Source organism: Aedes aegypti, chromosome 2 (assembly GCF_002204515.2).
Source record: "Aedes aegypti strain LVP_AGWG chromosome 2, AaegL5.0 Primary Assembly, whole genome shotgun sequence".
In the NCBI taxonomy this organism is placed as follows: Eukaryota; Metazoa; Arthropoda; class Insecta; order Diptera; family Culicidae; genus Aedes; species Aedes aegypti.
The window spans coordinates 376821373-376836640 of record NC_035108.1 but is presented as its reverse complement, the minus strand read 5'-3'; the positions used below and the strand labels follow the sequence as shown (position 1 = coordinate 376836640).

Sequence of the window (15268 nt, the reverse complement as noted above, 5' to 3'; positions counted from 1 at the left end):
AATTCAGTTTTGAAAGTATATCAGCAGAATCAATGCGCTGTGAAACAATATCGTTAACAAAAGAAACCATAGCATAATCACGACGCACTTTCAGTGATTTCATATTGATAAGCATGCATCGTGATTCATATGATGGTAGAGGAAGTACTGACCAGCCTAAATTACGTAGTGCGTATAATAAAAACTGCTTTTGTATCGATTCTATACGTTCTTCATGTTTTTTTGTGTAAGGTGACCAAACAATACTACAATATTCTAATATTGATCTTACATATGCAACATAAAGTATTTTTAATGTGTAAGGATCACGGAAGTGGTGGCCAAATCGTTTTATGAAATTGAGCATATTTCCTGCTCTATGAATTATTGCATTATAGTGATCTACAAATGATAGTTTTGAGTCTAAGATAACTCCTAAGTCTCTTATTTTATCACATTTTTTTACATGTTCGTTTCCTAAAACAATAGACATATTTGGTGTGGTTCGTTTTCTGCTATAACTTATGAGGTTACATTTTTTTATATTCAATTCCAATAAACTTTTGCAGCACCACGTGTAGAAAATCTGTATCTCATTCTTAAAAACATTATGATCGTCATCATTCTTTATTTCTAAAAATAGCTTCAAGTCGTCAGCATATATAAGGACCCTCAGTTTGTTTAGAATATAAGAAACGTCATTAACATATAAAATAAAAAGAAGAGGGCCTAAGTGTGAGCCTTGAGGTACTCCAGATGTAACATGTATTGGATTTGATCTTTTCCCATTGAATTTTACTATTTGCTGACGGTCGTTCAAATAGGACTTGATCCACTTTAGGAGACTCATTTCGATTCCCATTTTTTCAAGCTTGAAAGTCAACATTGGAATGTCAAGTTTATCAAATGCTTTACTAAAGTCAGTGTAAAGAGCTTCTACGAAGTAACCTTTATCCATTGCACTCAGTGAGTAACATAAATTGGTGTCCAACATTTGGGGGAGGGGAATTCTTTTAAGATTTTTCTTGTGGTACCGCTAAGAGTTTTTCTAAGATATGTTTCTGGATGTAATTCTGGAACTTTTCATTGGTACTTCATGTGATAACAAACCTAACAAACTTCCAGGCCTTTGGTGTAAACTTTATAGTCCTGTAAAAATATCTCGCAAAATCTTGGAAGATTTCTACAGTTAATTCTCCATTTCCAAGAATTCCTCAGAAAATTCTACCATGAATATTTTTTGGAATTATTACTCCCAGGATTCCCGTATGATTTTTTCATATAATTCTGAATTTCATTGTGTTTTTTTATAGTGCTTGTCTTCGATTTTTCCAGTTGATTCCCTCTCTTAGACTATATAACAGGATTTTTTGTAAGGATTATCTAAAAAAAATCTTGCAGAGATTCCATATTGATTGTTTAATGTCATATGTAGGTTTCTCTGAAATTTTCTTTGAATTCTTTAAGAATTCCTACAAGATCTTACACAACAATTTATGTTGTTATATTATAATATTTTTTTTACAAAAAAAAAAATACTTAAACTTTTTGTTTTAGACAGCTTTTTTCCATGAATTACGAAAAAAACTACCTTAAAGATATGAGCAAAACTTTTAGCATTATTTTCTTTTCAGAAATTTATCGGAAATTTTTCAATATTTTCACCGGAAACTCTCAGGGATATCCTTTTTTTGGCGAAATATGAAAAATAGGAAATTTATGTATTATAAGAATTATATGAATTGAGTGGCATCGAAGGAGCTTCAGAATGTAAGTTAAATAAGGACTTGTTGTTGGATTTATCTAAGAAAAATATTGCCCATGTTGAAAGTTTTCCTCGGTCAGCATAAGTATTGTTATTGCATTGAATGCAATAGCTGGATATGATTGTATATTTGAAGTTAGGGAAATGAGCTCGTGTTAAATCATGAATCTAGTGGTTGCTATGAACTTACTTGAAGATTCTAAAAATAAAGTCAGATTAGGAAACAACTACAAAGTAGGATGACAGAGATACACAACGCCTTTTGTCTACAAATCAATTTTTTTCCCTAAAACATCTCAAGAGATTTGACATAATTCAATCAATTGACAATTGTATCTCTTGCACCTCTTTGTCCTCTTCGAACAATTTTTATGAAAATAACCTATTGAGACCCTTAATAACAAAATTTGAAGACAAAGATATGATCATTTTTATAGTTCTAAACTAAGAGTCATTAAAAAGATCTTTCAGAAAATTTTTAAAAAATCAATATGAATAATAAACAATATCTGTTTCAAAATATATTTTCAATTTGAAAATGATGATAATAACTTGGAATTCAAAAATATCTAAAATAATACTGCACTTCTTAAAAGACTCCGTGAAATCAATTTAAAAAAGCATGGCTTCGTTCAATTACTTCAAATGGTATTGATATCTTATCTTCTATCAACTCTCTTCCCTCGATTTCACCAAAATCGAATTTCTTCATCAAAAAAGAGAAAATTTCTCACAAACTCATTCAAATCGAACCAGCATTCTTCCCGTTTCCCATCCAATCCCGAACCAATCGGCCACTGAACTCGGCCAACCACTTCTCTGAACCAAATCAACGCGCGATTGCCCTTCAATCCTGTTAGCAGCAAATCGCAAGCAAGTTCACGCTCAATCAACCTGTACAAAGAACGATCCGAGGCTGGTCAAACATCTGGTGGACTCCGAATCCCCTTCGAAGACGGGAGCTGTCAGCGAAAGAAAAGAAACCTTGATGATTGAAAGAGCAAACCAAACTTCGAAGATCGAAATGGAGTCACTCCGAGCGAACTTCGGTAGAACACTAACTCCCAAATATTTCGGGTGCACCAATCAATTAGGGCGATCTTGCTCTTTCCACCTTTGCTTTCTGTGCTTCCCTTAAAGCGTAGAGGAGGGGGCAGGTTTGAAGTGGCTTCTCTTTGATTGAGGCCTTGTTCTTGCTGATGTATTTATCTGTTTTGCTTCCATTTTCCACGCTTTGATGAGCTTCTTCTTGGGCAGGTCTCGATCTGCCAATGGAACATCACTCCCACAAGCCAGATGGTAACCCTAAACAGCTCCACTAGAAGTGGATCTACACCACTACTGCTCACACAGCAGTGAGGGCACGCGAGGTCGAAGATTAAGAGCGAATTCTTGATCCCGTGTAGATGATGGTAGGCAGCAGCAGGCCAAAGGCCGATGGGAGCTAGAGCGTAACATCCGCTGACGCTGCTTGGAGGTTCTATCTAGCTCGGGTTCACCTACAAAGCTATCCATGCGTAACGCGATAGTCTCGTGAGACGGCGATGGCTCTAAAACCGCGAGAATCTTAACTCGTTTCTCTCTCATCGTGATGTCTCCCTCTCTCAAAAACGAATAAATTAGACATAAATTACGCGGTTGAATACATTTCTCGCGCAGAGAACACAGTTTGGGGTTAAGAATTTCGAATAATTAAAAATGAGAATTCCACTGGATAGGAAATGAAGTTCTCGGAAGGATGATCGGACTAGGCTGCAGCACAGCCCTAATGTCATCGTTAACTCTTCCCGTTCGTTTGACACGCTACGTTAAAAATGTCACGTTCTAGCTCCTTCTTATGCATCGAATCCGATTCTTGGAAAGGCGACAAGTGTTAATCATTATCTTGAAGCGACTACCAAACGGCAGCAACTAAGATCCGGGAAAATAGTGCTTGAGGTGAGTAGGTTTGTACATCTATCTGTCAATCCGTCAATCTGTCAATGTCAATCCACTGTTCTAGCGCTCTCCGACTAGAATATTTATGAGCTCCACCCTCATCAGCAATTCTCATTCAATTACTCACCTTTGGGTGCTGTCGATCAATTCAATCCGATTGCAAATGTATTTAATCCAAAAGGTCGCTCCTGCCTTAACCACTGCTTCGCTGTGTCTCTTTTCTATAATTGTTCGATGCTTTCGTCTCCTTTCGTCAGCAATCAGCAACCAATTTGTTCATTGAATCATTTTCTGACCGGCTTCCGAAATTAGCCCACTATTCATAACACCAAGCACAACTTCTTCCGAAAAAATTGCCCAACTTTTTTCACTTTGTTTTGCTTTCAGTCGTCGGTTTGCTGTTTGGTTTCGCTCAATTTACGCTTTGATTGCACTCTCGCTCTTCGACTGTCAAAGAAGACTGTTTTCGCGACTTTTCTCGGATCTCTTCTGGGGAACACCAATTTTTATTTTCACAGGCCAATTATTTCTGGTGCATTATCTCATTCACTTTCTTGCTGGCCTCAACAATTTTTCTTCAAAGAAACTTCGTTTCCAACTCACTCTCCCAATCATCAGAGCCCGCCAACGGCTCCACGCTTGTCTCACTTATCAAGCAATTATGCTCTGCTTCATTTCAAACAGACATGGCATTCCACCAATTACAATACCACTCACTGTTTTAATCCAAAAATAGTGCTTCAGAGCCACTTTTCCTCCTTGCTTATTTACGCAAAAAAAAATCACAATACCACAACTGCTGATAACGATGCCGCCATTCATCCGCCAGAACCGAGACGACCAAGTTCTGTTTCCAATAATACAACAGTTGTACTCAGTCACTAGCTAATCGAAACAGTGACCAAACACTATCAGCTCGCTTCTTCGTTGTCTTCTTGCTGTCTGCCCCCCGTAATAGTTATACAAAATACCGAACAATGCTGACGCTGTTCAACAACAACCGACCGGACGTCGTCATCGTAAGGTAGCCCCTATACACTTCTGTCAACAATATCGGTCCCCGTAACCACAATACAAAATCACCGACTAATCTGAATCTCTACGCCGCAAAAATCACTTCCACTCACGAGCACGGTTTAAGCTGGACTGACTTAAAGTCCCCAAGCGATAGACTTAAGCGCACCGACGCCTCCGACCTTATTCTCTCGTGCATTCCCTTCGACTGACTGCCACATGCTCTCTGTTGATCGATTTCCGCTCTTGATCGACTGATACGAACAGCGACACAAAGCGGAGCGCGTCAAACGACGTCGACGACGCCCATACGAAACGAGAGAGAGAAAATCACTGAGCTCGATCACCACATTCTCTCTCGCGATTGAAGTCCCCTGTCTTGTCTGGACTGACGCTAACTATTTCCACCCCTGCCTATTTCACCTCTTGGGGACGAAGTTGACAGAGGGCAGACAGTTATGGGCGCATAACTCCAGTGCAAATGAGTCTACACTGCTGCCTACCAACTCGGTACCTGGACGTATTTTGCTGGACAGGTCTGTCTCTGCTGATGCCGCCAAAACACGAGATTGCACAGGGATGGCACGCACCGCTGAGCATCGGTGGAAGCACTCACTGGAACCGGACAGACAGTGTTTCTGTTTACCAGCCTGCAACAAACTGAGCCGAGCCGAGTCATCCATCGTCGTTGCGTCTCGGACAAGATTGGCATTAGCAAGCAAATATGGGAGCAGCTACCTACCTTTGGACGAAAGCAGGAAGATTGATGTTTGCCAGCAACCTACGTGCCACTTCTCCTATAGGGTCGGCTTAAGGGGTGCGGGTGGCGATGGATGAAGCGATGGAATATGCCAGCAGAACGAAATGCGATGCGCGATTACCGTGGTCGTCGTCGGTGTGCCATATGGATAAAATGTAAGGTGTCCCAAGAAGCAATTCCGGTTGCATCCAAATAATCATACCTGCGTAAATTGATGCCAAAGCGGATAATAGTCAAAAAATTAACATGCACTATTAATTTAAAAAGTTTTTTTTTTCTACATTATTCGTAAAACATTTATTAAGGCTATCATAAAGATCGCAGAAAACATAAATTCTTAACAGTACTTTTAAAACCGTGAACAACATTATTGAATTTTAAACTTCTTGTATAAACAAAATAAACAACTTGGGAAAACAAAATAAATTTCAAATAAATATTCATTTTGGCTCCCATACAATTCGTATGGAATAAAAAATTGCTGCAAAAACTTTCAAATCGATTTTCTTAAAACTAGGTTTTTGCCACTTACATTCCTCTCTTACAAAGCCCCTCATATGTTTTCGGACGGTTCATGAGGGGTTTTAATGCTCCAATTATGATTATGGAAAATGTTTGTATGAAAATAATGGCAAGTGTTTGAATAAGTAATAAATAAATGAAAATCATTTCAACGGATGGTAATACAAACAAGTTCAAGGTTTTCTTATTCAAATTGTTTTTGGCTCAGGCTCCATATAGCTGGACAGAGTCAATATCATAAGTTGTTCTTATAAAATATCGATATAGAAAAAAGTTTTGCAAAGGAGTGTTAATCATGCGATTAAAATAAATAGTTTCAGCCGGGCCAAAATCTGGTCAATCAGAATGAGGGATCTTCATTTGAACATGAAAAATCAATTTCATGCCTTTTTCCATCATTTGTATGGAGATGAATAATTGTTTTACGATTTGTTCTGAACATTATACTAGATTTTTTGTTGGTATCTCCGGTTATGCAATCTACGATAAGCCCATAATGAAGATTTGAAATTCGTCCCTATGTTTTGGGACGGTTAAAAACCGTCAAAAGGGGAAAACATAATTTTATTTATGAGTTTGCAACCACAGTAGAAAATCTGGTTTTACATATTATTGCACATTAGATGGAATCCTTATAAGATTTTAAGCGAAAAACGACCTAAGAATTTTACAAAACTCACTAAGATCTTAACAGAAATCTATAAATGGTTTTGTTAGAATTCGTGTGAGAGGTGTTCGCCGGTATCGTTGATCGAGGATATATCATTTAACCAAATGAACCAATGATTCATGGCAACCTTGTCATTCGTTTTTAATTTATTGATTTGTTAATGGTTTTAAGAAGCTTTACGTGCATTGGCGTAGCTAGAATTTTTTTTTCTGGAGGAAGCCTTAGGGGACCTACTAAGTTTTAGTGTCGTAGATATGATTTTTACCACAATAATGACATTCTTTGCGAGTTTTATAGTCCTTATGAATTTTGTTATTGTGCTTTTTTTGTAATAACAGTGGATTTATCACTAGGACGATTCAAATTTTAAAAATATTTGAAAATTCAACCTCCCTTATCTTTCTTACAATCCTCACCATAAAAAGCGTTCTATGAAATTTTCAGCTTTCTAGGTGGTGATTTAAAAATGGTCCGAAGACGATATAGGCAAATGTTCCAAACACGTTAGTACAGTATTGTAAGTACAAACTTAGCAACTATAGTGAAAACTCGTTCTTCAAGTCTCAATGAACGAAGTTGCTAAAGAAACATATCCCTTTTGAGCTAATTTTGTTTGTAATTTTTGTAGATGTTTGCAGGGCTATAATTCCATATGAAGCTAAATAATAGCTAAGAAACTCATGAATATCTCTACTCCTATCCTTAGGATTGAATGGCTCTCTTCAGCAAATTTCTTTATTATGGTTTGAAGAATGCGTTTTTACTATGGGATGAAAAATTTGTACTTAAATTTCATCAATAAAGTGTTAGGAAAATTTTTCAAAATTTCTCCATAGTAATTTCCATATAAACCCACTTCGTCTTTGGACCACCTTTGAACCACCACCTAGAAAGTTGAAAATTTCAAAGAACACTATTTTTATGGTAAGGATAGTAAAGAAGATATGGGATATTGGATTTTAAAACTTTTTTAAATTTTGAACAGCCCTAATCTATCACAAAACAATATCGTAAGCGTATAAAAATTCGAAAGTTTTATTATTGATTCTTTCAGGATAACCTTCAGAAACGCCTTCATGTTATTTCGAAAAAGTCTTTTGAAAATTTCTCAATAAGGAAGCTGCACGAGTTTTCCTGAAAATGTAAAAAAAAAATCAAGGATTAATTCCAGAGCATGGCTTTCTCTGCAGGGTTTTCGCTAAAATTCTTCCTCAGGTTTTTCTAGATTTGTTATCTAGAATGTCTCTTACTTGAATTACTTGAATTACTCTTACTTGAATTTGAAATTTTTCAGGAATAACCTATATTTTTCCTCTGAGATTTTTCTGCACTCTCCCAAAACTGTTTCAGGACATTAATCAATGAATTTCTTCAGAGAAGCCTCCAATACTTCCATAAATAGAAGAAAAAAAAAACACAAAGTATACTAGTAGCGATTCTTTTCAACATAACACCAGAAAGTATTTGAGAGTTGTTGCTAGGAGAGTATTTAAACATCCACAAACTCAATCAGAGATTTGTAAAATAGGGTCAGGCGGGGCAAGATGAGCACGCTATGGATAAACGCGAATAAAGCCTACTTAAACGTTCTTATTTTGGTACAATTGATAACCACCCTTATCTTCTACATTATAACTTTGACCACCAACCCGTAAGATCTAATGGTTATATGGTCTGAAATAATAAACTAATAAACTTAATATTGACCTCCAATCATTGAAAGTTTTGAAAAGTGATAAATAAGTTTCCAAATAACACGCTAAAAATAGCTTTTTTTTATCATCGGTAAAAAATACTGGGGCAAGTTGGGCACCCTCATATAAAGATGAAATTTGCTTGAAAGAACTATTATTTATCAATGCGAAGATATTATCTTCAATTTTGGATGGTATTTCTTCAACCACCTTTTTTTTAAGCTTTTATCAAAAAATGAATAACTTTTTATAAATTGCTCAGGTTTTACTTAAAAAAAAAGATTGCATTTTTTGCTTGTTAATATATTTTATAAAAAAAAAATAGTTGTGTACGAAGCGGATACGGTAAGTAAGTGATGTCACACTTTTACTTAAGTTTTAGATGCACTTATTTTTAAATATTCTCAAATAATTCGCATGGGAAAATTTGTAAGGGTGCATTTGACTTATCTCTGCCAATAATAAATTGTGGTGGAATTTTAATGCAGTTTTGCATAATTTTGAAGGAAATGCGTTTAGAAATTTCAGATGAAGTTTTTTTAAATTGAGGAACACTTCTGAACTACCTAGATTTATCGTTTAAACTGAAATATTTCTAGCGTTTGCTTGAAGTATTTCTCCAAGTATTCATTCGTATATTAAACTTACATCATACAATGTGGAATAAAAGTTTCATTAGAGACAGAACTTCAGAAGGAGGAAGGTCTGCAAAATTTAAACCAAAAATTTCATCTGTCAACAACTACAAGAAATTTGCATAGAATAACCCCATGAAATTAGATGAGACCTCACTAGATTATCCAGAATTCTCACACATTCTCACAAATCACAAACTGCTGTGAGATTTCCGTAAAACATTTGCACTAGAATTCTATCTCAGAAAGTTGACAAAAATTCTATGAAACTCTTTCTTAGAATAACTTAAAAATACTTGGCACCCAAACTGCCCATAACTGCATATTTGTCACATTCGACATTTTTGACAATTTCGAGTGAATACCGGGGAGAGTCATCAAATGATAAATACTTTCGATCAACTTATTGAAATCTGTGAGACTGTTCTAGAAAATTCGAAAAAATACCAAGTTGTTTTGTCACATTGGTACTTGTAACCGCATAACAGTCACATTGAGATTATACATGAGTCTCGTAATGAAATTTCTATCAGAATTATTTTCTGACTATTTATTGCTTTATTATTTGAGTTGTACAAAATTTCAGCCTCAAATATCGACTTCTTGGTAATTTATTGAAATTTTAGTTTCCTCCAATACTGTCATAAAATGCACACTTGGTACTCCATTTACCCAGTGCCTACTTGTATCTAATGTTACAAATATGCAGTTATGGGCAGTAAAATGCTGAGATAAATTCACCAAATTGACGTTAAGAAAACCTTTTTAATTGTAAACATAAATATGTTTATAAATTCAATTGGGAATTGTAGCAAAAATTCATTCAATTTTAAAATCTGAAAAAAAACATTAGAGCGCTATGTATTGCATCCTGGTACCACTAGGACTTACTTGTCATACGGAAAAAATGAATATATTTTTTGGTGCATTTGGTAATTAATTTAAAAAAGTTTTTCTTATTTAGTTTATCGTGTATATTTAACAAAAAACATAATGAAATTTTCAACAGTATTTTTGCATGTCATTGCAAGTGGTGCCAAACAGGCAAAGTTTTGCGACACGGATCGTTTTTACGGATTCTGTGCTTGTTTTAGGTATCAGAATGGGCAAAACCTCGTATGTTGATGCTGCATATGATGTTAACAAAAAAACGGAACACAATTAATTCTTTGAGAAAGGCACAATAAATATGTCCGAATTCGGTTTTTGAGCATAATAGACTGAAAGCCATAACCTAGTCTTATCTCCGGGAAAGGAACTGATTGAATCTGTTAAAAAAAGGATTTTTTATTCCTTGCACTTTGATCTACACAACGTGTAATTGATCTAGATCAGGTTTATCTTGTTATAGGAGCGTCTAAGCAAAAAACATTCTTCTGCAGAGTTGATGCACATGTTCAAGTTTTTCACACACTATATAGATACAGTCGAAGCTTGTTATAGCGACATCGCAAAAGACCGTTGTAATAGAGAAATGTCACTATAGAGAATAGCTCTAGAATCTAGAATCAATATATTTTTCAAGGGACCGAAAAATGTCGCTATAGGGAACTTTTGTCGCTATAAAAGTTGTCGTTATAACGAGCTTTGACTGTAACAAATAACGTTATGTCGCGTAGTTGGTTAACGCGCCATGTTCAGAGTAATGAAATTCGTTGAATCGAAGCCCACTAGAACGATACCATTAAACTTCCATCTTCTTCCTTCTGCATTTCAAGTTGTCCTAATTCACTCATGTATCTTCAAACTTCAGGGTTTTCTAAGCATCACCGGCACCTTTTTTCAATAGAATTTTCGTATTTCTAGCAGAGTTAGAAACATTCACCTACCCCGGCTATCCAGGATACTAATGGGTTGGCTGTGTGGTTCTCACTCAACGGTCTGTTACGGATGCACGTTTCGAGAGTGGATCAGAGAAAAACATGGGGAAACGAGTCTGTACCACGCCACCTTTATTTGGCTTGAGCTTGTAGCTTAGCTTGTCCAATGTCCCCCTGGAACTACCTCATGGTATTACCTCTCACGCCGAGGACCTGGGATCGAATCCCATCCCGAGATAGTCACTAAAAATCTCAGTGACGACTTCCTTCGGAAGGGAAGTAAAGCCGTTGGTCCCGAGATAAACTAGCCCAGGGCTAAAAATCTCGTTAATAAAGATAAAAAAAAATGGTATTACTTCAGGGGCTAAGGGCTTGTTCATGTCTCTAAGCCTTTTCGTCACCTCTTGCTCTATGGGGGGGTGGGGGGTCGAAAAAATAATGAAAATTTCTCATAGCAGTATGAATAGTTTCTTGGATTCAAAATTCAATTGTTTTGTTAATCATCGAATATCCGGCGGCCTGAGAAAGTTAGGAAAATATTTGGAAACCTTTTAGTATGTAATATGCAATCCGAAATGAATGTTTGAAGTCAATATTGTATACTAGAGTGGTTCAAAAAATCGGTTTTGTTCCACACTGCTCATTGGATTCAAGATCAAATTCTGAGTGTCCTCCCAAAATTTGAGCTCATTCAGATGAAAACTGAGACTACACAAGCCCTTTGAAGTTTGTATAAGAATTACTATGGGAAAAGCAAGCAATTCATTTAACTAGTCATAGTGTTCGCCCATGTGCTCTTGGGAATTAGAGCTACGTTGATACTATGAGATACAGTAATCAGCTACAACTTTGTCGAAGACCGTTTTTAAATCGGACGCCTCAATAATTAGTTATTGATTTATATCCAGTCACAAATTCTTCAACAGTGCTCAGTAGATGAAATCGACAGTAGATTAATCCAAGGTTTTTTTTTTATTTTCAATCACAAAATCTGGTGTTTTAAAGCGTCTCAAACTAACTCCGCATCGGGCCCCGAAAACGCTAGCTACGCCACTGTTCTGACGTTTCTTCGTTGGTTGCTCTCGATATCCTCCGCCAAAGTGATGCAGATGGGGTTTATACCAGCTATAACGCATACAGCATCTGATGATATCGTTCTATACGCGCTCGCAACTCATACTGTCATCAGCCGAAATGCTCTTTTCAACTTTCCGTGGTTCAACTTTGTTTCCAGTGTCATGCCCCAAGCAGGAACTCCATACTTCAAAATCATCGGCACCTTCACAACCCTAGTTGTGTAACAAAAATCGCCTATTGACGATAAGAAGTCCTCAGGTAATGATTTTGGAAGAAATTTATTTAGTACTAAGCAGAGAAACCGGCTCTGTCACAGTCAAAACAAAAGTATTTTGTTCCAAATTTAAACATTTATGAAGTTATTTTTTTCATTAATCCAAAGTGAGACTTATCGAACAATTTGAATATTTCACGCATCAATTCACCACACTTCGATTCAGTTCTGCCAATCCGGTGTTTTATAAAGCGTAGCATCAGCAATGCAATTAGGCAAATTGAAAAACGAGCACCGACCGACAGCAGCAAGAACAACAATATGAAAATAAAAGAAAAAAAAAACGAATCAAATAGCGAAAAATAAGAACTCCCTACCGTATGAAGGTAAACTCCAACAGGGATAGTTTATGTAGAGAAGGTATAGTTCCCTGTTTGCAGGAGCCGCTCCCCTGACATACCCATCGAACAACACTATTCCCTAATTTCGCGTGCAACCACGGAATTGATCGCAGTGATAGTTCTCCTGAGTGGTGGAATGATGCGTGTATTTAACACCGGTGACTAGCCAAAAACAAAGCTTCGGCTCCAGATACAGATCCGTGGGCACGGTGCTCTCCAGATCATTATTATCAGAAAAAAAAAATGTCCAACAAATATGAGCTCACTCGCCGCTTTATGTAGCTATACCGCAGGTCTGGTGGAAATTTGAAAAATAGTAGGGCCCTTTTTGAACTTACGGAATTAGTGCCTTTGACAGTATTTTGACCTCAACAGTTGAGGTTGAAATACGCGTATCTGTCAAAAGATGCAGACTCTAGTGGAATTAATTGGTGTAGTACTAAACTCGTGTTTTCATTTATTTAAATAAATGAAATATATCAAGTTAGTTGACATATTTCTTCTTATGATTATGGTAAATGGAAAACCGGTTAAATATTTCCAATTTTCTTGTTTTTTTTAAATTTATTCCATCAAAAGAGCGTTACTTCAAAACGAATCAAAATTTATATTTTATAGTTTTGCTCAGACTTTCAAATTAGTCATAGAAAACGACTGGTGAGCACAGACTTGATAGAGGTTTTTCTATTCTGTTGATAACGTTCGTAGGACCACCGTGATAATAAAGTGGATCTTATTTTTCGCTTCTGCCTGGCCTAGGAGGGTTGCGGTAATTCTATCCCTGTTGTCTGTTATTCCATTTTTTTTCTGCCATTGCCACTCCTACACTACACTGCACTGGTGCTAATGGAACACACGAGGGATTCGTCTAATTTCGTAATGTGATTGCTCGAATTTGCTTCGTTTTGCTGGTGTGCCTTGGTTTAGGTAGAGTAATTTGAGCCCTCGGCGGCATTCTGATGACGTTGATGGCCCCCGGTTTGTATAATTTCCTGGAGAGTGTGTGTATAGAGAAGGGTTATTCATTATGTTTAAAGTCAGTCTTTTTCCCGTTATATTTTCTGTTGGTGATGAGTGTGAGATGCAGCAAAACAAGTTTAAATTTTTTTGTAGGTTTAGGGATAAAAACTGCAATTAAAATCAGTTGTGCAATAATCTTTTGTAACATATGTATATAACACTGCGGAACACGCTATTTACAAACTTTAGGGTTGCTGAATCCATTGCCGTTTTGAAAAATATCGTAACACGTCTAGTTTTTGAGATATTCACTGTTGAAAATTCAAAATTTGACTATTTAAACCAATTTGCATGCATGTTTGCCAGCTGTATGGCAATTTATTTGCTTGATTTGCCTCAGAATTTCAAACTTCATTAGTAAAACAATTATTATCGATATAGTTCATAATACTTTCGATGCTCAAAAGTTATTTTTAATAGTTTCGAAAAGTATTGTATTGTAAATAAGTAAATTGTAATAGTCTTCATTGGTAATAGTTCATAACGAAGTTGATTTCAGTTGCTTATGAAAATTAAGTCATATATTTTACTGAAATGTTCGAGTCACACGCTCTAGTACCTCAATAAAGTTTAATTGCTTACAAAAAAACTAAATTATGAAATTGTTTTTTATAAGTAAACCCTTCCAATTTGAAATAGAGTTGAAATATTCAAAATAAGGACAGTCAGAAAAAATAAAGCATTACCTGAGTTTTATACAAAACTATCAAGTTTGGATGATTGGATCTAGGCACATAGTGTTTCGTTTGACGTTTTGGAAATCAAGGTTTTGAATTTCAATTGTATTTTTATCCCCCACTTTGAGGAAAGTCAACAGCTCAAGATCAATAAAGCAATTGAAAATGATGTTATCGGAGCTAAACTCATCAAGATGACCCCGGAGAAACTGACTGTTGATAGGCAGAAAATGAGAAACAGAATAACTTCAGAAGGAAGTGAATTAATATGCTTTATGAACAAGAAATGCGATAAGTTGAAGTGTAAGAAGTTCCGAGTGACCATCATCCTGAATTCGGTCTTCAACTAATCATTTGTTGTCGTCCAGTGGCGTGGGAAATGGGTAGGACAAGTAGGGCATGTTCTACGCACAGAAATTCCTGAGTAGAACAGTCCAAGGATTGCCTACCCATGATTAAATAAGAACTGACATCATTTCTACAAAGTTTTCACAGCCAGCTCTGTAGATGTTTTTGAAAAAAAAAATGCTATGAACATTCCCGGAAAAATTTGTAGACAAATTTCTGAAATATTCATGGAGATTTTTTGAAAAATCGTCGGAATAATTACTAGAAAGGATCGGTCGTATCATGTACTGACAAGGGAAGGTCACGATGGTGTTACTCGGGGTTTTCAACTGGAATATTTTTGTTAGATTCTACATGTCGAAATATGAAAAACCCCAAAGCCTTTCGGGTGATGGACCAGTGGTGTAGCCACTCTGAAATGGTCGATTTTGTACGAATATTATATTATGGAGTCAATTGAAAATTTGTCAAAAAGATTTTTTCAGTATTTATTACGATAGTAATGAACAGAATTGACATTAATGTATGTTAATAATGTTTTTATGCCATTGGCGTAACTAACATGGAATTTGGGCACCAAAACGAATTTAGTTTTATTAGAATAGTATACCAACAAGAGATTCATCCCGATTGCGCCTATGGCATGGAAAAAATACATTTTAAACATCATCAATGTCTATTCTGTTCTCCACCATCACAATAAATAACAAAAAAATATTTTTGTCAAATTTATA

The 15268-nt window shown here is 36.1% G+C and overlaps 1 protein-coding gene across 1 annotated transcript in view; it reads right to left on the bottom strand.

Annotated features, from left to right (window-relative positions):
• The window catches only part of LOC5572466, a 121147-nt gene extending 115273 nt beyond the window's left edge, over window positions 1–5874 (bottom strand). The window contains exon 1 of the mRNA XM_001660362.2: window positions 3810–5874. The gene's annotated coding sequence lies outside the window, so the exon portion shown is untranslated. The remainder of the gene's footprint in view (window positions 1–3809) is intronic.
• Between the last annotated feature and the right edge of the window lie 9394 nt (window positions 5875–15268).